Source organism: Pleurodeles waltl, chromosome 3_1, assembly GCF_031143425.1.
Source record: "Pleurodeles waltl isolate 20211129_DDA chromosome 3_1, aPleWal1.hap1.20221129, whole genome shotgun sequence".
Classification (NCBI taxonomy): domain Eukaryota; kingdom Metazoa; phylum Chordata; class Amphibia; order Caudata; family Salamandridae; genus Pleurodeles; species Pleurodeles waltl.
This window is the reverse complement of record NC_090440.1, coordinates 1,180,653,948-1,180,677,352: the sequence shown is the minus strand read 5'-3', so window position 1 is coordinate 1,180,677,352 and position 23,405 is coordinate 1,180,653,948. Positions and strand designations below refer to the sequence as shown.

General features: G+C 43.0%; 1 protein-coding gene across 1 annotated transcript in view; it reads left to right on the top strand.

The window, feature by feature from the left end:
• Window positions 1-23,405, top strand: part of BARX2 (BARX homeobox 2) — a 165,947-nt gene that overhangs the window by 99,561 nt on the left and 42,981 nt on the right. The window lies entirely within an intron of this gene.

Genomic DNA, 23,405 nt, shown 5'->3' with positions numbered 1-23,405 from the left:
CCCAGCAAAGAACACACAGCAAAGGGGCAGTACTTCTCCTCACAGCTCATCAGCTCTTCTTATTGGCAGAGGTTCCTCTTGATCCAGAAGTGTTTTAAAAGTACAAAGCGTCTTTTTTAGTGCACAAGACCCTGCCTCCTCCTTGCCCTGCCCCAGCCGCACACTAGGAGGTTGGAGACTGTATTATGTGAGGTCAGGCACAGCCCTTTCAAGTGCAGGTGACAGCTCCTCCCTTCCACCTTAGCCCAGGAAGACCCATCAAGATATGCAGGACACAGCACAGCTCCCTTTGTGTTACTGTCTAGTGGGAATTCACAAACAGTCCTACTGTCAGTCTGACCAAGATGTGGATTCCGCAGCCAAGCAGAGGCATAGAATGGTTAAGCAAGAAAATGACCTCTTACTAAAAGTGGCATTTTCAAACTCACAATCTAAAACCAACTTTACCAAAGATGTATTTTTAAATTGTGAGTTCAGAGACCCCAAACTCCATTTCTCCATTTGCTCCCAATGGGAAACTGCACTTAAAAAATACAGGAGAAATAGGCGTTACAATAGTGAAAACCTACTTTATCAGTATTTCACTATCAGTACATGTAAAACACAATAGTGCATGTCCTTCCTTTAAAATACACCGCACCCTGCCCATGGGGCTGCCTTGGGCCTGCCTTAGGGGTGACTTACAAGTAGTAAAAGGGAAGGGCGAACTGGCAGTGCAAAACTGCACAAAGAGACACTGCACTGGCAGGTCTGAGATATGTTTACAAGGCTACTCATGTGAGTGGCACAATCAGTGCTGCATGCCCACTAGGAACATTTGATTTACAGGCCTTGGCACCTCTGGTGCATTTTACCAGGGACGTACCAGTAAATCAAATCTGCCAATCATGGATAACCAATGACCAATACAATTTAAACAGAGAGCTTATGCACTTTAGCACTGGTTAGCAGTGGTAAAGTGCGCAGAGTCCTAGAGCCAACACAAACAGGTAAGTAAAAATAGGAGGAAGGAGGCAAACAGTTTGGAGATGACCCTTCAAAAAGGGTCAGGTCCAACAGCGTGACTGTTTGAAAGCCTTTCCTTGTTTTCCCTAAAATTGTACTAAGGCTACTAGAAGTCAACCCCCACCTCTGTAGAATCCAAAAAGGGAAAAGATGCACCCCAAGCCTAACCTTAGTGTCTTAGAGACTTCTTTATCTGTTTTGTGTTTTAGATTGTGTTTGGCATGTGAATGTAGGACTCACTTTTAGCTGGACAATCAATGTTTTTAGTGCACAATGAGGCATTATTTAGTGGCTTTACATTTGGGTCTTACCTGCAGGGTTGAACAGGAACTGCAAAGTGCATATTGGCCTGTCTGTATCCAAGAAGACCGCGAGCTGCAGAACATTTCCCTCCACCTCTGCACACCAGGTTCTGCTTTACAGATGGAACAGGTCTCCTCAACTCCCCTCAAACCCAGCACAATCCCTTAAGTTTAAGGTCACATGCTCTTTAATTAGTTTTTTATTGGTTGTTACATCCATTTTCCGATTGGTTCCTTGGGCTAAGTTTTGGATTAGCTCTAAGGTATAGGGTTTGGGTTCCCACTGGCCCAAGTTCACTGGATCACTAGGACTAGTTATCCTTAGGGCTCTGGGCATTTCAGCCTGAGCATTGTGGCAAAGGGCATAGATGGCAAGGACAATTTTTGGGATGGATCTGGCTTAGGGCCAGAGATGCTGCTCATTGCACAATCCAGAACCACTCTCCATAAAAGAGTCACAAAGGCATTACTTCACCAAACTCTATTTGGTGATAGAACATACTCACATATACCCTTATTTCCTTACACCCACAAACTCGTACACACTCCACTACTCTGTACTACAAGACAACCAAAACACATTTTGCTTACTTACCAATAAAACACAAAACTCACACATAAAATCACACAAACACCCCCTTTAATCAGAAATACATTTCACTACCCTCCTATTGTTTGTAGCATTGTACTTGCCACCCTTCTGCACCCTTACTTCAACATCTATCATACCATTTACAACCACAACCATCCTCTTCTTCTCACAAAGAGCCTATGACAACATGCCATCAACACTCTCCTACATAAATCAGACAAAATCACCCTCCTGCTCAGCCTACAAAGATCTCTCAAATCTCCCTCTTTCACATTACACAGAGCTATATTCACACACAACCCCAAACCCTTATTCTTCAACATACAGAACTCATCAGTCCTCAACATTCAAATACTACACCTTAGGTTTCTGCCAAATACCAGATAATACTGGTCCTCAAAAACAAAATAAAATACACCTAAAAGTGTATCAGCACATACTCATCCAACACCTCACTCCATCCCAAAATACATACACAAATCTGCTTTTCTCCAAATACCAGCATAACTAACCCACATTCAATGCCATCTCAAACTCACCATCTCCATGCACTAAATACACCAATCGCTCAATCCACAAGCACACAACACCCCTCTCCCACACACCTTCAACATTCAACATACACATAAGAAAGCAACACCACAACTCTCTTTAGAACCTTACATCCCCTTAGCTATACCAAAACAAACCCACCATTCACACACAACTCCAAAGCCCAACTCATCCACTTCAAACAGACTCACCACCACCCACATTACCAGACTCAAAAAGATACCTTCTATCCTTTTAGAAGAAGATAATGATAAGGCTAAACAACACTTCATCTGTCCCCCAACAGTTAACAGCACCATGAATATACATCAAAAACAACATCAATGGGCAATACTCACCCTCCTGCAGCAAAAACGTTATCCACCTAATAAAAGCTTACTCTCTGTCATAAAACATGTAGCACTTATTAAACATATTGATAAACACACAGCCAGATTTACTTTTCATTACAGAATTATGGCAGAAAGTAGACATGGCACCAGTAATTGCATGGAGCTATCCCACCATGACATAGAACAGTTATTTAAAACTGGCCGTCATAATTAAAGAAAGAATTATCTCACCAAAGCTGAAGATTTTTCTTTAAAAGGTTGCAAGATCCTCCTTTTCAGGTGTAACTCTACACCAACATTTTCAAGTCACTTTCTCTTTCTCTACACACCACCACCTTGTAATGGTACAATAGTGCTAGAGACAGTCTATAACTTCTTACAATTTACTCACACTTATGCATTCTTGGTGACCTCATATGGTTTGACAAACCTAATACACCACATCCAGAACTATCCTCATTGACCTAGACACGCACAACCTAAGAAACGCATTCTTAGACCAACACATATTGCTGGACAGACATTAGATATAATTTTGGCAACCCAAAGCTAGTAACACTCCTAAGAATTGCTCCTGTTATGTGGTTAGACCACTTCCTTATTGTCTTCCATCACAAAACATCAAAACCCACCACAACTAAAACCTTCCTATCCAACCACATACCAACCACAGAACAAGCTAAATTTACAGGAACTAGAAAATGTGCTTATCTTCAACACAGATCAGGTCACTACCAATTCTGTAAAAACACTGCATGGATGGCTCCAGAGAGCTTTTGATCTTTAATTTCCCTGAAGATATCTAGGCATAACAAAGGAAAACACACCCATTCGATGAATGCAAAATTAAAACAAATAATCAAACAAAATGCTAACCTTCAATGCATCTGACTCAAAACAAACAACACTGAAGGCAAGATATGCCTACAAAGGCACAACAGAATATACAAGTCAACAATAAAAAAGCAAAAAATATCTATACTATTCAAACCTAATCGACAAAGAAAAGTGTGTACGTCCAATAAAAAATTCCATAAAACACTCACCGATTACCTAAGCCAAAATGCTCAGAAGCTACCAATCTCTTTCTCAGGGGGTTTGTGACAAAATGGCTAACCATTGCACATCTGAGGCAAATATGTTGAATGCCTACTTAAACTGCAAAAAACCATCATCCCCAACATGTTTCCCACAATAACCTCCAAACAAAAGGACACACAGCAACTTTGCTCCTTCAAAGAATTACCACCAACTGAATTTCTGGACTTTATCAAAGCATGCCAGTTAGTTGCCCCTCTCACCCTTGTCCACCTCAAATATTCAAAAACATTCTTCTATCAACTTCAGTGGCTATCATAGTAAGAACGCTCATCAACAACTGCTTAACGACAGAAATGTTCCCCTTAGACCTTAAAAAGGCATACATACGCCCCTTTTTAAAAATGTCCCAAATCATTGAACACAATTCCATACTTTCCCACTTTCAAACTGGATTCTTTCTAGGAAGAGGCACTGAATCAGCCCTAATCTCTCTCTGGGATGACCTTAAAAACAGAGGGGACCAGAACTGAGTTGCTGCCCTTATCCACTTGGACCTTCAGCAGCTTTTGACACAGTGGCTCAATCTGCACTCATCCAAAGACTTATGGAAGCCAGAATAGAGGGCACAGCTTTTATTTGGATCACATCCTACCAACACAACCAAACAAATACTATACATACTGTCAGAGCCACCAGATCCTCGGGGTCTGCGCACATTCCCAACACGTCCACCACAAGACAGCTCCAATACTCTGATTAGAATGTCACAGAGTCTAAGAGAGTCCAAGTGGGGAAAAGGGGGTTAGGTAGGGAACAGCAGGGAAGGAGACCTGTAGGAAGCAAAAAGGTTAAAACACACAATATCAAGATTATATCACATTAATCATTACTAGACTATGATTCTAAGCATTGTTATACTAGAAACATGGATAACTTAGGCATGGACTAAAATAGCTAGGCCTCAAGATGTCTGGTTACCTGTGAAGGAATCAACAAGGATTAATACAACTGTTCAATGAACCTCTCAAATGAAATGTTACACATGGATTAAAAAACATCAGAACCTTCTAGAATTACGTTTTCAAATTCAAGCATAGAGTTTTGCATGAAGACAAGAAAATAATCTGAATGGATTCTATAACACCATAGGAAATGTATTTAAGGGACTTATTATGCACACACAATATAACATCTAGAATTCTAGCACTTTAGTTTCTTAGAATGCAGGAACATGAATTACGCACACTGCGGATTTCCACAAGAGTTTGTAAATGCCATGAAATGGCTACGCACAATGAATAACATGAATTAAGCACAAGATAAGAATCGCGCGTCTTTACGATTCGAATGTCACCACGTAAATGCCAGGAAATGGTAACACACAATGCATAGCATGAAATTAGCACAAGAAATGTATCTTGCGTCTTGCCGATTCGAATGCCACCATAAGAATGCCATGAAATGGTAGCGCACAATGAATAACATGAATTAAGCACAAGAAATGAATTGCGCGTCTTGACGATTCGAAATGCTACCCTGTAAATGCCATAAAATGGTAGTGCACAATGAATATCAAGAGTTGTACATGAGCAATGAATTGCGTGTCTTGCCGATTCGAATGCCACCATAAGAATGCCATAAAATGGTAGCGCACAGTGAATAACATTAATTAAGCAAAAGTAATGAATCGCGCGTCTTGCCAGTTCGAATGTTACCCTGTAAATGCCATAAAATGGTAGCGCACAATGAATATCAAGAGTTGTACACGAGCAATGAATCGTGCGCCTTGCCGATTCGAACGTTCAGCATGTAAACGCCATTAAAACACCAAGCGCACATTCACACGCACGAGAACCAAAATGTTTCATCATGCAAATTAGGCCCAAGAACTCGAAAGCCTTCGAGAATGGGATCGGGGGCCCAGAACCGACCTCCGTCTTACCGCCCTGATCAAGAATCACCAAAAAAGTGAAAGGGCAAGGCCTGGAAGATCAAAGTAGGCCTCGGGAACAGGAGCTCAGGAAATTGCTGCTGCTCTGCACCGGGACCTCTGAATAGTGAGCACGCGGAGCTGGGCTGGCCCCCTCATATAGAGTCTTGGCCCAGCCCACAACCACACCCAGGCATGCTGCAGGGAAAGCTTCTAGAAGGCCCTGGAAAGGGACCACACCCTGACACACTCTGAAAGCCTGCAGCAATACATTACAAATGAACAGTATTTATAAGCACCTTGAAAATAAGTCTTCAGGATTAAGCTCTGCAATGCAAAAGGTTAAAAAAACAGCATATCAGCACAATGCATAAATTACGTTATCTTGAAAGTGCTGGGTTTTTGCATTCTAGTCCCCCGTAGAGCGCGCATTGCCCTGATGTTGACAACATACCCCCATTCCCTTCTAAACCATACAAAATTAAAGGAGGAGTCCCTAAAGGCTCAATTATCTCACCCATGCTTTTCAACATCTACATGAAATCTTTACCAGATCTGATCAAGAGTTTGGACATCACCTGCTATACCTACACATTTGCCATACAGATACTCCTCAAACTGGAAAGCTAAAAGGATATAAACACACTAAAACTCTTTAGTTGCATCACTTCTCTTGATCAATGTATGACATGAAGCCAACACAAATTGAATGCCTCCAAAAATTGTGACCCCCCCAAACCCTGTCGACTGCCACCTCCCCAAGGCCATTGTAAAATTATATGTGGGGGGCTGCGTGCCCCCCGCAGTCCCAGGGACTACCATCTCCGCAGGGCTAAAGTAAAACAGCAAGGAGGGTCTGATGCAGGGCCCTGGGACTACCACCTCCCTGAAGCAATACACATTGAAGGATGGCCGCTCAGCCCTCCTTGAGAAGCCAGTGATGGCCCTTGGTACTGCCACCCCCTTGGCCGGCTCCTGGTATGCCCCAGGTTGCCCACCCAAGGAACACAGCTGTTTGCTCTGACTTGATGGGAGCTTTGAGAGCTACCGCCAAGCCAGAGCGAACACTTCACTTTCTGCAAGTGAGAGCTGTGAAACAGCTCTCACTTGCAGAAAGTGAAGTTTTCATCAGTTTCCCTGCACGCAAATATGCTATTTAAAGAAGCAAATATGCTATGTAAATATGCTATTTAAAGCAACTCCCTGCTTGTGGGAGCAATGCTGGCTCCTGCAGGATGCGGGGAGTCGTCTAGGGCCTTGAGGCTCCTCCAGTGGTCCCGTCACACACTCGCTCTCTCTCTCTCTCTCTCTCTCTCTCTCCCTCTCTCTCTCCAGAGAGAGAGAGAGAGAGAGATTGTTATTGCAATGGTCACTCAATACGATGACTTCAAAGCATCAAACTAGCAAGATGTGTGCTGCTAACTTTATAGTAATGTTGCAATGAACAGCAGACCATGGTCACTTCTGGCCTAATGGTAAAGGTCTTGGACTGTGTAGGAAAGTACCATCTTCCTTGGCAAGTTACCCCCATTTTTACCTGTATGTCAGTATTCTTTTGCCTGTCTCACTGGGATCCTGCTTGTTAGGACCCCATTGCACATAGTTTATGGCTTAATGTGTGTGTCTGTGTAGTGCTTAACTGTGTCATTGAGGCTCTGCTAATCAGAACCTCAGTGCTTATGCTCTCTCTGCTTTAAAATTAGTAACTGTAGGGTAGTGACTTCATTTGCCAACTTCCATTAGCACACTGGACCCCCCTGATAAGTCTCTGGTACATGGTACCTAGGTACCCAGGGCATTGGAGTTCCAGGAGATCCATATGGTCTGCAGCATTTCTTTTGCCACCTCTAGGGAGCTCAGAAAAACCCTTGTACAGGCCTGCCATTGCAGCCTGCGTGAAATAACGCACACATTATTTCACAGCCATTGTCACTGCACGTAAGTAACTTATAAGTCAGGGTGGTGCCCAGAGCTCCTCCAGTGTGTCCCAGACTTTAGCCATCTTGCTTTCGAAGGTGTGGGGGCATTCTGGAGGCCTCTTAGTGGCCAGTGCCAGCAGGTGATGTCAGATACCCCTCCTGACAGGTCCCTACCTGATAAGGAAGCCAATCCCCCTCTCAGGGCTATTTAGAGTCTCTCCTGTGGGGTCTCTTCAGATTCTGCTTGCAAGTTTCCTTCTGGAATACTCTGCAACAACTTCCTCTGACCTCGGATCAGCTGCAGCCTGCTCCAAGAAACGCTGTAACTGCAACAAAGTATCCACAAGAGATACTTTTTTTCAGCAACCTCAGCTCCAAGTCAGCAACTGCAACAGTTTCCATGGTGTGCACGCTCTGAGGACTCCCTGTCTTCATCCTGCACCAGAAGGACCGAAGAAATCTCCTGTGGGGTGACGGAGTCACTCCCCTGCTCCAGCAGGCACCTTCCAAGACGACAACCGGTACCCTTGGACTCCTCTCACAGCGACGAGCGTGCTCCTAAGAACACAGAGGGTGGACATCATTGACATAGACTGTCCTGAGGTCCTGCTTACGCAATTTGGAGGAGGTAAGACCTTGCCTTCCCAGAGAGCGACAGTACCACTGTGTCAAGCATCTTCTTCACCTCTTGAGGCCTCTGTGCACTCTTTGCAAAATTTCTTCATGCACACCCTGGCCCTGTTCCCCAGCACTCCATCCTGTGATGCTCAACTCGCTGAGTTGTTCTCCGGGGGCATGGGACCTTCCTTTGTTATGCTACATCAATTGCGTTTTGCACCTCCTTTGTCCTCATGTCCTCAGACCTCCAGGGGTGCTGGCTGGCATCCTGAGGGCTCTCTAAAGTGCTGAGAGCCCCCTCTTCCTCCTCACACAGAGTTGAGGCCCCCAGGTCCCTCCTGGGTCCCTCCAGTGCCATTTTGATGTCGTAGCCAAGACTTGTGGGCAACTTCCAACATAAAATCACATCTGCAACAATCATCACGTCATGGGACATCCTGTGCATTATGCAGGAACCCACTGGCATTTTCCTAGGGTGCATTTCTGCAGTCTTCAACTAACCATGGACTCTTCTTTTGCACCCTCTTCTGGGTTGGCAGGGGCTCCTGTCCTTCCTGGAACTTCTTTCAACTTCTGGACTTGGTCCCCTTCCTTTGCAGGTCTTCAGGTCCGAGAATCCTGCAGTTGTTCTTTGCAGACTTGGATGGTTGCTGCAAAATCCCAATCATGAGGTGTAGTGTGTCCTAAGGAAACTTGCAGTACTTTATTCCTGCTTTTCTGGGCTCTGGATGGGGTGATTTACTTACCTTTACTGTATTCTTACTCTCCCATTGATTCTGAACACACTACACTTGTCTAGGGGGGGATTTGTGATTCACATTCCACTTTTCTACTATATGGTTTGTGTTGCCCCTAGACTTATTTTCTACCATTGTATTCTATAGCATTTCCTATTGCCTGCATTGTTCTATGACTATTTACTTGTCTAATGTTGGTGTCTAGTGTATATTTTATGTATAATACTTACCTCCAGAAGGAGTATTGTCTCTAGGATATTTGTGGTACTGTGTCGCCCAAATACGTTTATTTTTGATAACACTGAATATTGTCTTTACTTGTATATAAGTACTGTGTAACTATAAGTGGTATTGCAGGAGCTTTGCATGTCTCCTAGTTCAGCCTAAGCTGCTCTGCTATAGCTACCTCTTTCAGCCTAAGCTGCTAGAACACTACTATATTTCATTAATAAGGGATAACTGGACCTGGTATAAGGTGTAAGTACCCAAGGTACCCACTACAAACCAGGCCATCCTCCTACAGACTGTCACTCAGTAGACTGAAGGTTCAAATCATTGTGGGCCATATGTACGAACACATTTTCCCATTGACACAGAATGGGAAAAACCCTTTGCTACATCTGGCCCTGTATCTCATGGTAGTGTGTCTGTTTATTTTCCAGTGTTTTGACTGGTAAACATTCCTAGTGACGTAGCATTTAAGTATTTGTCCCCTCAAAATCTGTGGGTTGAATGTTATAGCTAAGTCTGGACATTGCAGAGTAAGGAGTCACCTCTGGTATGGTGAGTGAAGGTGTGGTGAGCTTACTCTTTATTAATTGACAAAACATTTTTCTATTTAATTTGTCCCAAAATATCTCATTCTAAATATGTCATTCATCAAAGCCTATAGCGCTCTCTCTCTCAATCCCTCACTTTCTCTCTCTCTTTCTCAGGGTTGAGTATTTAGGGGAGTTGGCCGCAGGAACTGGCCGCAGGTGGTGGTTTAAATAATGTATAGTAATGCAAATTACTTTAAGTTTTTAAAAAAACGATGGAAATTCACTGAAAAAAACAAAGGTTACAGGCACGTTATAGTTAGGAAAGAGAATTTTACGGCACTCATGACATCTTTGCTAACGTCATTGATAATATCTATGTAATATTTGTAGTAAAATGTTTGACTAAAAAACTGTGCATTGCGGGGGGCAAGTTATAGTTACTTGAGACAACTCCAACTATAACTGGTAAATTTCTGTGGTTTTGTACATAAAATGTGAGCCTAACTATAACGTCCCTATAACCTTTGTTTTTTTAAGTGAAATTCTGTGCTTTTTTAAATTCTGTTTCCTAACTATGATGTCCCAGTAAACCTTTGTTTTTTCAGTGAATATATATATATATATATATATATATATATATATATATATATATATATATATATATATATATATATTTTTTTTTTTTTAAACCTAGTGGCAGTTACCACTAGGTCATCATAGTTAGGAGCTAGTTTCTACGGAGAAATTTTTTTTTGTTTTGCTAATAGCTTCAGCACCTTTGAACGAATCTTCCTGAAATATTCCAGGAGAATACGATGCTCACTTCAGCAGCGATAACTCCCAAACTACTGGACGGGATAACATCAAATTTGTCAGAAAGGTAGCTCTTGGTCCAGAAAGAACCTTTTTTGTTATTTGGTGTAAATCCGTTCAGTAGTTTTTGAGAAATTACAGAAAATCCAAATTTGTATACATATAGGGACGCGAAGGCTCTGCAAACCCTCCCAATCTCGTGATGAGATCTGATTAACTGCCAACACTTAAACAAAGTGTTGGCAGCCATGTTGGGACTCGTCTTCAGCGGAGTCCCAGAAAAAAAGTAAATAAATAAGGAAAGGGGCCAGTGTAGGGTCACCCTGACCCCTTAGTTCTGGTGCTGGGGTCCCAGAGGGAACCCCCAAAACAAAATAATTTTTTTTTTTTATTTCGGCCGGAGTCACGGCAGATCCGTGGCTCTGCTGAAAATTTCAAAGAAAAAAAAACAAAGCATGGGCTCCTGCACTTGTTTCTATAAAGCTGCTGGGTGGGCCAGGTCCCAGAGGACTTTATATTTTTAATATGATGGGCCTTCAGGTTCCTCTGCAGCTCCAGGGACTGCCACCTCCCCAGGACTAATGTTTTTGAAAATGCGGTGGGACACCCGACCTCCCTGCAGCCCCGGGAACTGCCACCTCCCTGGGGCGTTTTTTTTTTTTTTTTAAATGGGGAGGCGCCCAGCCCTCCTGCAGCCTGGGGGACCACCACCTCCCCAAGGCACACATTCAAAACAAATATGGGGGAGGCGCTCAGCCCTACCGCAGCCCCAGGGACCACCATCTCCCTGGGGCACACATCTATTTCAAAGGGGTGGCCCCGCTGCCCCCCCGAGCACCTGGGACTGCCACCTCCCGTTGCCAAATTTGAAAAAAAAGAAAGGGGGTCCATTTCTGACCCCACAGCCCTGGGAACTACCACCTCCCTGGTGCTAAATGCAGAGTTGAAGGGGGGGCACTTGGCCGCCCTCGAGGAGCCACAGATGGCCCTGAGGACCCTCATCTCCCAGGGCTGGCTCCTGCTATGCCCTGTGGTGCCACCCCTAGGACATAGCTGTTTCCTTTTGCTTGATGGAAGCTGACAGCACCCACTGAGCAAAAGCAAACATAGTCTACTTTCTGCAAGAGAGAGCTGTCAAACAGCTCTCCCTTGCAGAAAGCAGACTTCTCATCTATCTTCCCTGCATGCAAATATGCGTGTGGGGAAGACAGATGGAAACATTGCTTCCACATGAAAGGAGCTGCTACTTAACGCATCTCGCTGCTTGTGGGAGCCATGCCAGCTTCCACAGGATGTGGGGAGCCAGTTAGGACTGTGGGAGCCTTGAGGCTCCCCCGCGGTCCTCTCACACACACACTCTCTCTCTTCCATCCCATAATGGGATGGAGGCGAGAGAGATAGTCTTTACAAAGGTCCCTCCATGCAATGACTTTTCAGCACAAGTCAACTGTGGCACAATGGTTAAGGTCACAGACCCTCATACTGAAAGTTGAGGATCCTAGTCCAGGTGTGTCTCTGGTCATCCCCTAGTTTAATTTATTTTCAACATCAAAAGTTGTAGGCTCATAATGAAAGGTGATCTCACTCTTTTCAGTTGACAAATAAATTTGTATTTCAATTTGTACAGAAATATCTCATTATAAGTATATCATCCATCAAAGCCTAAAAAACTCTCTATCTCCCTCCCTCTCTTTCTCTTTCAATTTCTCTATTCAATCTCTTTCCCCCACTCACACATCCACTCAGACCCTTACGCACCCATTTGCAGACCCACACTCACTCATGCCTCCACTCACAGACCCGCTCACACTCATGCACCCGCTCACACACCCACTCAGACCCTCGTGCACCCACTCACAGCCCCGCTGAGACCCTCAGGAACCCACTCACAGACCCACTCAGACATTCACACACCCACTCACAGACCCACTGAAACCCTCATACACCCACTCACAGATCTACTGAAACCCTAATACACCCACTCACAGACCCACACAGAAACTGACGCACCAAGTAAGACACTAATGCATTCACTCTCACACCCTAACAGACACTCTCACACCCACTCTCACACCCAGAGAGAAAGGCTTGGCCAACTCCCACTGCACACAGCCAAAGGGACATGCTCTGCATGCGGTTGGGTGGTTAGCGGGGTTGGCCTCAGGGTCTGGCCCCAGACCAGGCACTGCAGCAAACAGGTGCCTCGCACAGCCTTTGGATTGACATATAGTAATACAAATTACTTTATGTTACAAAAACCATAAAAATTCACCTAAAAACAAAGGTTACATGGACGTTATAGTTAGGCTCACATTTTAAATATACCAAACCATAGAAATTCTCCTTTTATAGCTAGAGTTAGCTCAAGTAACTATAACTTGTGCCCTAAGGTAACTAAAACTTGCACCCTCATCATGCACTGCTAATTACCCAACAAATTACAGCACTCATGACATCTTTGATAACATCATTGATAATGTCACTGTAATAAGTTGCAGTAAAATTTTGGATCCAATAACTCTGCCTGTCAGCAGTACGAGTTATAGCTACCTGGTACGTTCAAAACGTCAGTCTAAATATAACATCCTTGTTACCTTTCTTTTTTTAAGTGAATATATACATATATATTCACTTAAAAAACCAAAGGTAACAGGGACGTTATGGTTAGGTTCACATTTTAAACGTACCAAACCATAGAAATTGACCTGTTATAGTTAGAGTTATCTCAAGTAACTATTAGTCACGCCCTGCGGGAACTATATCTTGCACCCCCCATGCACAGTTTTTTTGTCAATTATGTTATCAAAGATGTCCTGAGTGCCATAATTTGTGGGGTAATTAGTAGTGCATGGCCAGGGCGCAAGTTATAGTTACCTTAGGGCACAAGTTATAGTAACTTAAAATAAATGTAGCTATAACAGGTGAATTTCTATGGTTTGGTACGTTTAAAATGTGAGCTTAACCATAACATCCTTGTAATCTTTAGTTTTTTTAGGTGAATTTATACACACACACACACACACCAAATCTCCCATTCGCTCTCCTCTTTGATCAAGGAATTAAGCAGCACATAAATCATGGGCGTTTCACCAATTGTTCTGTATTTTATTCACCAACAATGCATAGAGAAAAAGATGGCCAACATGTTTTTGCATTTTGCCTTCAACTGCACCATAGAGTGCAACCGTCTAGATAGTCCATTTAAAATGCACACACCATGATAGTCCTTCATCACTACTTATTTTGAAAGAACAACTAGAGCACCCGTGTACTTATTTCATACTGTTAATTCATTCACCATCTTGGATTTCCATTTTTCAACGTTAGTGTGAAGTACATTACTATTTCAATTAAATTGTTGTTGTAGCTATGAACTTGACACTGATTCAATTATAGGCAGAAAGATTCATTGTAAGCAGAGCGATGCTCATCATTTTTGATGTCCAAAAAGAACATGATAGTCAATGTGAGAAAACTCAATATACCAATCTATGTAACTTGCCAACCAATTTCCTTATGGTGATATCTATTACTCGATAAACCAAATAACTAGACAGTGTAGAAAATGTTTTTACCCCTATGTAAATGAAAAAAAGACAAGATACACCAGTTTTCCATCAAGTGTACTGGGAAATTAGAACGCGGTCGGTTTTATCATCATTTCATCACATTTCAGTGCTGAGTATATACACAACAAACGAGTCCACTAAGCACTGTGCTCCCTCGTGGGGTGTTGCATGCTACCGGGCGCGGTTCCCAGCAAGGTAACAGCTTCAAACGCCATAGAGTAAAGCAACCGCACTCAAGAGGAAAGTTTCTTTCAGTTTATTTACGATACTCCAGTCCCTGCAACGCGTTTCGGCCACCAGGCAATGTTCCCAACAACCTCCTAAGCACTGAGTGCTGACAGTGTGGCTAGGGGCACACTATTAGTGTCAGCACAGAACCACCGTGCAGAGAGGGTCTTGAATTCTTCCATAACAGTGAATGCAGTCTTTACTTTTACCAATCTTTGGTGTGCAGTCATAACAAAAGCTTGTCTTAAGTTTGCAAAATGTGTGCAAAAACACCTATACACACAAACAGTTTCAAGGGTTTTAGAGAAAATGATGTCTGGAACAGGACGAATATTTCCCAAGAAATACAGATGATGTGCTAAATGCAGATGAATATATGTACTCGGAAGCCAATCCTCAAGAACATGCGTAGGGCATGCCAATACTGGTAAAACTATAAATCATGCATGCATCTGCATAAGAGCTCCTGTGGATTTTTGTAAAGTTGTCCTTTCAAAAATTTTAAAATAGGTTTGTAACTCATGCTTAAATAGGATACACTTCTCACGCCTGAGATGAGTGTACTTGCGATCAATACACACATCTTTTCTTGGAGAACACACTAGTATGTTCGGTCCATCTCATCCATTTTTTTCACTACCTTTGATCAATTATCAGTGACTGATGTACCACAATTTAAAATACAGATGGGTTGTTTTGCTCAAAATTTCTGAACTTGACTTCATTTCACCTCCTGGCTATCGGTTTGTTGCAGAAGACGTCCTCCAAAAGTCGTTTCTTTCCGTTCCTTTCCGAATAAGGTCGTCTCCGCTTGCCTAATCCTGCCAAATCTAGGAGAGGAGCAGGCCCAGCTTCGCCAAAGTTTCCCCTTCTAGGCATTTGTTTTCAATGGTTGAGTGCTTTTGAGACCCGCTGAGACACAAGCGTCCTTCAGAGAATACCCAGGAAGCGCAGAGAGCAAACATGAATAAAAAAACACAAAATTCCGCTTTTCAGTTAAGATTTCTTAGTAACTTTGAGGTAATTTAGTATGTCCATAATAGTTTTACAAATAAAAGGTACATGTGGCATTATTGCATATGTACCTCAAAATGGGGAATAATTTGGTACACAAATTAAGACTGAGGTGCAGATGTACTAAGAAGTAAAGCAGCGCAACGCACCAAGACAACTTGTTGTGCTGTGGTGTGTGACAGAGAGGAGAAATTCTGCATATTTGCTAAGATATGATGCATATCAACTCTCTGGCACACTGTGCGCTGCCTAGGTCCAACGCATGCACCCTTGCATCATGGTGCAAGAATGCATAAGTTACTGGCACACTTGTTTTTGTGCAGCAACGGATGCCTTCTTCCACAAAACCAATCCTTATAGGTATTTTCCTCTTTTTACATGTGCTCAGAATGCGCACACCTGGAAAGAGGAAATAATGAGGAGAAAGAAAGGCATTTCTCCTTGTTATGCCTCACCTGAAATGGCATACCATTTAAATGCAATCCAAGGTGTACTGACCTTGGTAAATATGGGATTGAGTCAAAATCCATGGTTGGATGCATGGGAATGCCCATTCTCAATGCAGACTAATAGAAGGCAGGAAGTTGAGTTGCCTTGAGTTCGTCTGTATTTACTAAACCATGCATAGCCATGCAAGGTAGTTTTGCATGGTTTAGTAAATTCCACTTGAGGGCTTTGTTGTCTTGCTTTGCCTTGTGTGACACAAGAGCACTGCAAGCCCTTCGTAAATCTGCCCCTATGTTTCTTTGTTTAAGAAAGCCTTGAGTCTATAGTAAACCCGGTTCTGTGTATCTTGCTGCTTTGTTTACAGAGGGGAAATATGATGTGACTGGTAGCCATATAGTGACATTATTTTTGCTTTAAATAAATATTCAATCTTTTTGGACGCATAATATTTGTAAGACTAAAGAACAGACTTTTATTTTAGACTGTCTGAGCACGTCATATATTTAGGGTCCAGGTGAAATTTCTGTTACGTCTTGTAATCTTGTGTAATTTTGGTAACTTTGCATTATGCTTATTAAGCAAAATTCCGAAGTTACACTATTACTTCACAATGCAGAATTACAAGCTGTTCCCATCAAAAATTTAGCATTAGCGCACAGGTACAACACAAAAGTTCAAAATCCGAGTGACTGTTTACAACATGTGTTTTTTGTGCCATTTTTTAGCGTGGAATACGTCCTCACTTTCAAAATAGATTCACAAGATGAAAATTTAGGACCCTATTACACATGTTTTGTTATCTTTGATCCTTTAAAAAGTTGTTTCCTTTAAAGTGCACCTAACAATAGGCACTATTTGCAACTAGATTAGGGTTTCAGGGTTTGGCTATTTGTTATTTAAACAGTGGACAATGGTGAGGGTCGGTGGAGTTATATAATTCTGTGGCTTTATCATTTACAGCATGATTGTTAGATTTACTGCATTTCTCAGATAATGTGTAGATTTTATAAAAATGTTTCTATCTATAATGGTTGAAAATAATTCTGCCAGAGAATGTGTCACATAGTTTATGATTTTTTACCAAATAAGGTAGATAACCTTGAAGCATTATTTGGTACTTCATGCCTCATAATCCTACTAACTCTGGCCTACTAACTCTAGCTCTGCAAAGTGGTTTGGGTGCTCTCATTATGAGGATTTCATAGTTTTTTAAATGAAATATGTGTTCTTATACCGCTATATGTATATTTATATATTTCAAGTCATTGCAAAAGTTCCTATACATTGCAGACACCAGCTCAGGTGAGAAGGCTGAGTTGTAGCAAACACTTCATCCTTTACCGTAGGAATACACCTGAGACTCCGGTGCTGATGACATCCAATAGCAAATTTTCTTGGGATTCAGACCCAACGGTTTTTCAGCCTATCTCCGTGAGCCCTGTTCACGTTGAGTCCGTATCCGAATGTTTATACTCCAGACATGCATTGTTATTGGATCAATAATTTTACTGCAGCTGTTGCAGTGACATTATCAATTATGTTATCAAAGATGTCATGAGTGCTGTAATTTGTTAGGTAATTAGCAGTGCATGACAAGGGTGTGAGTTATAGTTACTTCAGGGCACGATTTATAGTTACCTGAGATAAATATAACAGGAGAATTTCTATGGTTTGGTATGTTGAACATGTGAGCCTAACTATAATGTCCCTATAACCTTTGTTTTTTTATGTAATTTTCTATGGTTTTTAAAAAATTCTATTTCCTAACTACAACATTTCTGTAACCTTAGTCTTTTTCAGTGAATTCCTATGTTTTTTTTAATGTAAAGTAATTTTCATCACTATAAGTTAATCCAACCACCTCCACGCATGGCCTTTGTGCAGACCAATGGGGTCAGGGTACCTCTACCCTGACCCTTTTATGTCCATTCCCCCCACATTTCAGCACCAGAGTGCCATTTCCCAGAGAAAACAAAATGGCGACTGCAACTTTCTTCTCAGGTTGAGGCCAGCCAATCACATTCTTCCAATGGCGCATGAATATGCGATTTCTGTATTTTTTCCTCTTTATTATCTCAAAAACTACTGAACAGATATACACCAAATCACAAAACGCACAATCTGCCCATGCACATCTAGCAGTTCACACTGTGGGCGTGTCTAAAGACGCTAGGGGAATTAACATGGGAAACTCACTGTTTTGACCTACCCTTTTTCTCACCCCCTGCTTGACAGATCACGCTGAAACATTCCATGTCCAACAAGACTGTATAGGACACTTTTATTTGGAAAAATTCATGAAGTTATGTCAAACGGCGCCAAAGATTTGTCAAGTCAAAAAATGCTTTTTCAGTGGAAACTGAATCCTAACTATAACTATCTACTGGAGGCCGACAGTAGGTAATATGGTAATATGTATATATATATATGTATATGCACTTTGTGAAAAGGATTTAAATAAAAAGTATTAATATAAAAGCAAAAAACATTGAGCGTCTGTGTTGTAGTGTTTCCAGCTTCCAGCTTGGCGAGCTTGGTGAATCCAGGGGCGGATGAGAATCTACACACACATATTTACACACACACACACACACACATATATATATATATATATATATATATATATATATATATACACACACACACATATATATTAGATATATAGATTCTTGATTTTACTTATCCCTCAATATATTTCACTTGTTCACTTTATCATGAACAGTTCTTGCCCATGTTTTCCCTATATTAAGAAAGGAAACCTTAGGAACGCCAGTAGTTGAAGGACGTTTTAACTATTTCATATTAATAGCACAATGAAAAAATCAATAAAAATACTATTATAGTTTCCCTCTGACTTTTGGCAGTTGAATAAGTATTTATGAAGCTCCTTGTGTACTTTCTGTCAAGCACTAGTTATCCATCAAATGCTCCCTGGCTGTGAGACTTCCTCTTGTGATATGACCTTTATCTCTGTGTACAACTGTAGATTGTAACTGAACCATAGCCCTAAATCCATTAGGACTCCCATGCTATGAAACACATGAACTTATAGGGCCCTCCAATTATCTGAATTCACTGGCTGCCTTTCTTAGATTGGATGGATTGTAGATTTAGGCCTGTATATCTCCACAGGGCCAAATATGTACTCCAAAAGCTCTATAATGTAGTATATTTTCAATCATGACCACCACCATCTACCATTCATTTCAATCCACACACCAGCTCACCACATGAAATTAATTTTTAAAAGTTCTCCTTTCTTGTGACTTTTTAGTATTGTAAATAACAAACATCTTCAATATATCTTTCGAACGAGCATGAGAAGACGATTCAAAAGCTTGCTAAATTGGATGCACCTGTATTTGAGCAATCAGTGGAGCAGTCTCAAGACCGTGTAATATGAAATCTCTTGTTGGTCTCCACCACCATGTGAGTTGCAGCACTTTAGACCCCCATGTCAAATATCGTGGGTCCCTGCGCAGAAAAAGGCAGAAAAGCAAGACCTTTGGCAGGAGGTATCCATAGAGGTAATTCTCAGGCACCAAAACGTTCTTCATATTGAACTAATGACTCAACCCATTTTTTTTTCTTTTTGTAAGCTTCTAAAGGCCCATCATTCCCAACTTCTCCTAGAAAAGTGATGGAACCGTCGATATCTGTAGTATACACTCTTTATCACTTAACTGTTTTCAGGTATTTTATCGTTCCGTGCAAGGTGCACCGAGGCCAACCTGGGTCAGTAGCGCTATACAAAATGTAAGTAACTAAATAGGTACGAAAGTAGTTAATTATCAGGTTGCACGCGAAGAAATGATGAAAACAAGAAACCACTGAAGATGTTTAAAATAATAATCAAAGCTACAGAATGGAGGGCACAGAAATGTGCAAGTGCAATAGCTGAATGGGTTGATGCTTCCTTTTTAATGAACTATGGGTAGCCTAAAGGTCTCAGGTTTGAATGGCTGCCAAGGACTGGAAAGACGTGTCAATGGGCTAAGTTGCGGAGATCTGACTTATTCAAGTGAGGTTGAGTCAGACTTTCGTCTTTTGACTTCCATGAACCGAGTACCTTTAAGTATGGCAATTGTATGAAATGTTACTTACAGTGTTATGAGACAGAACAAAAAATGTTGTGGCAGGTGCAGCTGTGTAGTTTATCAAGATGTACCTCTTTTGATTTCTCAGACTCGCAGGAGAAGAGAATAGAACCGAGTTATGTTGTGTACACCTTAGATAAGAGAATCCAGTGGGAATATAAAGCAGTTGATTCTTGAAACATACATTAAAGAAACGCACGTTAATCCTCCGTGAAATACGATCACATCATGTCATACAGACAGTAACACTTTAAAATATATATATCCCCGCGTGGGCCTGCACCTGGTGCCAACAATACACATTCTCCAAAGGGTACCCGAGAACACAGATCGTAAACGTAAAATGCAAGTTTCCTCTCTGTCCACAGCAGCAGGACAGATGGCTGTGCCAATACATGCAGTCCGATGTACACTACCAGGGAACCGCATCACACACTGTCGCTGCCAGGGCACTTGTAACCAGACGTGGTCCCAATCAATAGTCAGATCCAGGCCACTCAGGGTAGGGCAGAAAGGTCCAGGACCACCAGCAGGCCAGTCCCCCCTCCTGACACCCTGGTGCCCCAAATTTACACCTCACACAAAGGGGATAGAAAAGCAGTGAAATAGTCAAATTTTGGTGTGCCCTTATTCTAATCTGTTTACCAATTCCGTCACAGGGCAATGAGGTTGCTAGCACCCTCGCCCTTCCCCCTCTCGCTGTAGAATTGCTTCCGTCATAGCCCCTAAAATTGCCTGGATAAAGACCTTATGGCCCCTATTGGAGAGGTGCACACGAACCCTGTGGAAAAATTCTGCCCAAGTGAGCTGCAGCAACCCATGACGAGCCGTGCTCGTGCATGAGCCTGCCAAAACATCTGGAATGAAATGTTAAGCTTCCTCACTGGCTTGGTCATTGTACTGGCGGGGACCCCCCTGGCGGAACCGTTTAGGGTGTGACCTTGGACCAAAGCAGGGTTGCCTCAGGGAGCTTCTTTCTCACCTTGTAGAAAGCAGAGAACAGCAGCTCATGCACTACACGATCCCCCAAAGGGACCATATCATTGAACCCTGCATGGATTACCAAAATATTCGGTGGTCCTCCGCGAGTTGTGTGCCAGGATTAGGTGGTCAAAAAGGTACTCCAGCCAGAACCCTCCAATGCCCACCCAGTGGTGTTTTATACCTGTGGCAAGCTGTGCCCTCTCCCAACTGGAAACCATGAAAGCGCGCGCCCATTCTCAGTGCTTAATTTGTAAAGAAACCGGTGCCGGTGCTCAAAGCCCTCCTCTCGGGCCTCTTCAATTCATTTCAAGGTACTCCCTGTCCCTCAACTCACTCTTGCAGTTTTCTACTTTCTCCCATTCTGTCTCTTTCGTTTTTCTCTTCCTCTGTTTTCCCAAGTGTCTTTTGCTCGCAGTGAGTGCTTGAGGCAGAAAAATAAGCGCCGGCCCGAAAAAATAAGTGCCGGTGCTCAGCACCGAAAACAACAAGAACAAATTAAGCACTGCCCATTCTACGGATAAAAGAATGCCCGCACATGCTAACGTTCACCGGCCTCTGTGATGAGGCTGCAGGGATAATTTTGAAAATAGAGAAAGGACCGTTAACTGGGGGCAGGGACAGGGCAAGGGAAGCAGCTGTGGTGTGCCCCTTAAGCCAGATGTGGCCTAACATAGCGCTCAAAGCTTAACGATTTCCACCTGCCCACCCTTTTAATCGTCCCAGAGGGTAGGCCCAGCGCAACTGCCATAGTGGCCGCACCAGTAAGGAACGAGTGCGAAGTGAAGTGTGCAGCATCTGCTGAATATCTCGTTTGAATATCTGTATGAATTGTAAATGTGTGAGGGGGGTTCCATCCTCATGCACTAATAGGGTGCAATGGTTGGTTAGGGGCCCTAGACGCAAATACTCATACACCAGTAATGCTGGGCACCAAGCTGTTCCTGGTGCTGTGAATAGTGACACCCACTCACCCTTTTGCAAATGATCAGTCTTGGACATCCTTAGTCTAATTTTCACAGAGTTCTTTGGATGCCGCGACTAGCTCAGAAATTGTTAGTGCCTCGAAAAAGGCGAGTGAGTAGGCAAGGCTAAACAACAGGGACTCTTAATGAGATGAGCAAATCATGGGCAGCATGCTGATTATCGGTGCCAACCTTGCTCTATCTATTGATCTCCTATCATCTGGTGCCACCAGTGCCAGGTGCTCCCAACCTATCATCGTCCTACAAACCCTATCGTCTTTTGAGGGGCCCTTTTCACCCTCCAGCCCTATAAAGAAGACAATAGCTGACATCTGCTTCCTGATCCCGGACACTGACTTTCCAAAGGCCCTCTGCCTGGCAATGAACTGTAACACTCCATCTGTGCTGAAACACTTGAATGTAACACGTGCCTCAAAACCCAGGCAGTAGGCCCGCCATGCTGCTTCATAAGCACACTTGGGACTTGAGGCACGCAACGCTGCTATCAGGTCCGGGACTAGGGGGCACCAGCCTACCACAGATCCTCAGGGAATTTAGTCATTGCCTTGTCTGCCTTCGGTCAGCATGCTCTGAACTCTGCCAATATAAAATGTAATAGCACATCAGCTACGGTACGGTACAATGAAATAAACATAAGCAGTGCGGCACTGCCGTATCAGGGCCTTGCGCAGCCTCAGAACATTAGTGCAGTTCGCCCTCTGATTGTTGATTGCGGCCACTGCAAACATGCTGTCAGACCAGAACACTATTCTCTTGTTCGCCAAGAGTGGGTCACATATGAATAGTGCCACTACAATTGGGAGTAGCTCGAGGAAGGTAATATTTCTAGTGAGGCCTGACACAACCCAACTTGTGCACCACTTCATTCCAAAAATCACCCCAAAATTCACACTGCCTGCTGCGTCTGTGTGGAGGGCCAAATCTGTTTGTCTGTACCAGCTGGTGTCATATAAGCGTGCTATTATAGTTCTACAGGAACTCTTTCCAGATGGTTATATCCTCGTTGACTTCTGGTGACAGCTGTGATGGTGCTTAGCTTGCAGGCCCGACATCACCCTTGCTATGCTTTTGGAAAGGACCCCATTGGGATCACTCTGATCGCAAAATTCAGTTGGCCCACGAGGACCTGCAGTTGGCGAAGATTGACTTTCTTGGCAGCTAGACTTGACTTGATGGATGCCTGAAAACCTGCTGCCTTGTTCTGAGGTAACCTGAAGACTCCCACCACCGAATCTAGCTCAATACCCAAAAAGGCCAGGGTAGTTGTAGGATCTTCCATCTTGTCTTCTGCCAGGCACACCTAGAACTTGTGCCGGTTCGCGAATACCCTTGAGGGCCCTTCCACAAGGTGGGGAACCTGGGGACCCCATGAACAAGAAGTCGTACAGGCAATGAACCATGTCCTCTGAGCCACTCCAGGAACTGCCCGAATGTTTCAAAATGTGAACCTGCTATTGCGCAGCCCATGGGCATGCAAAGGT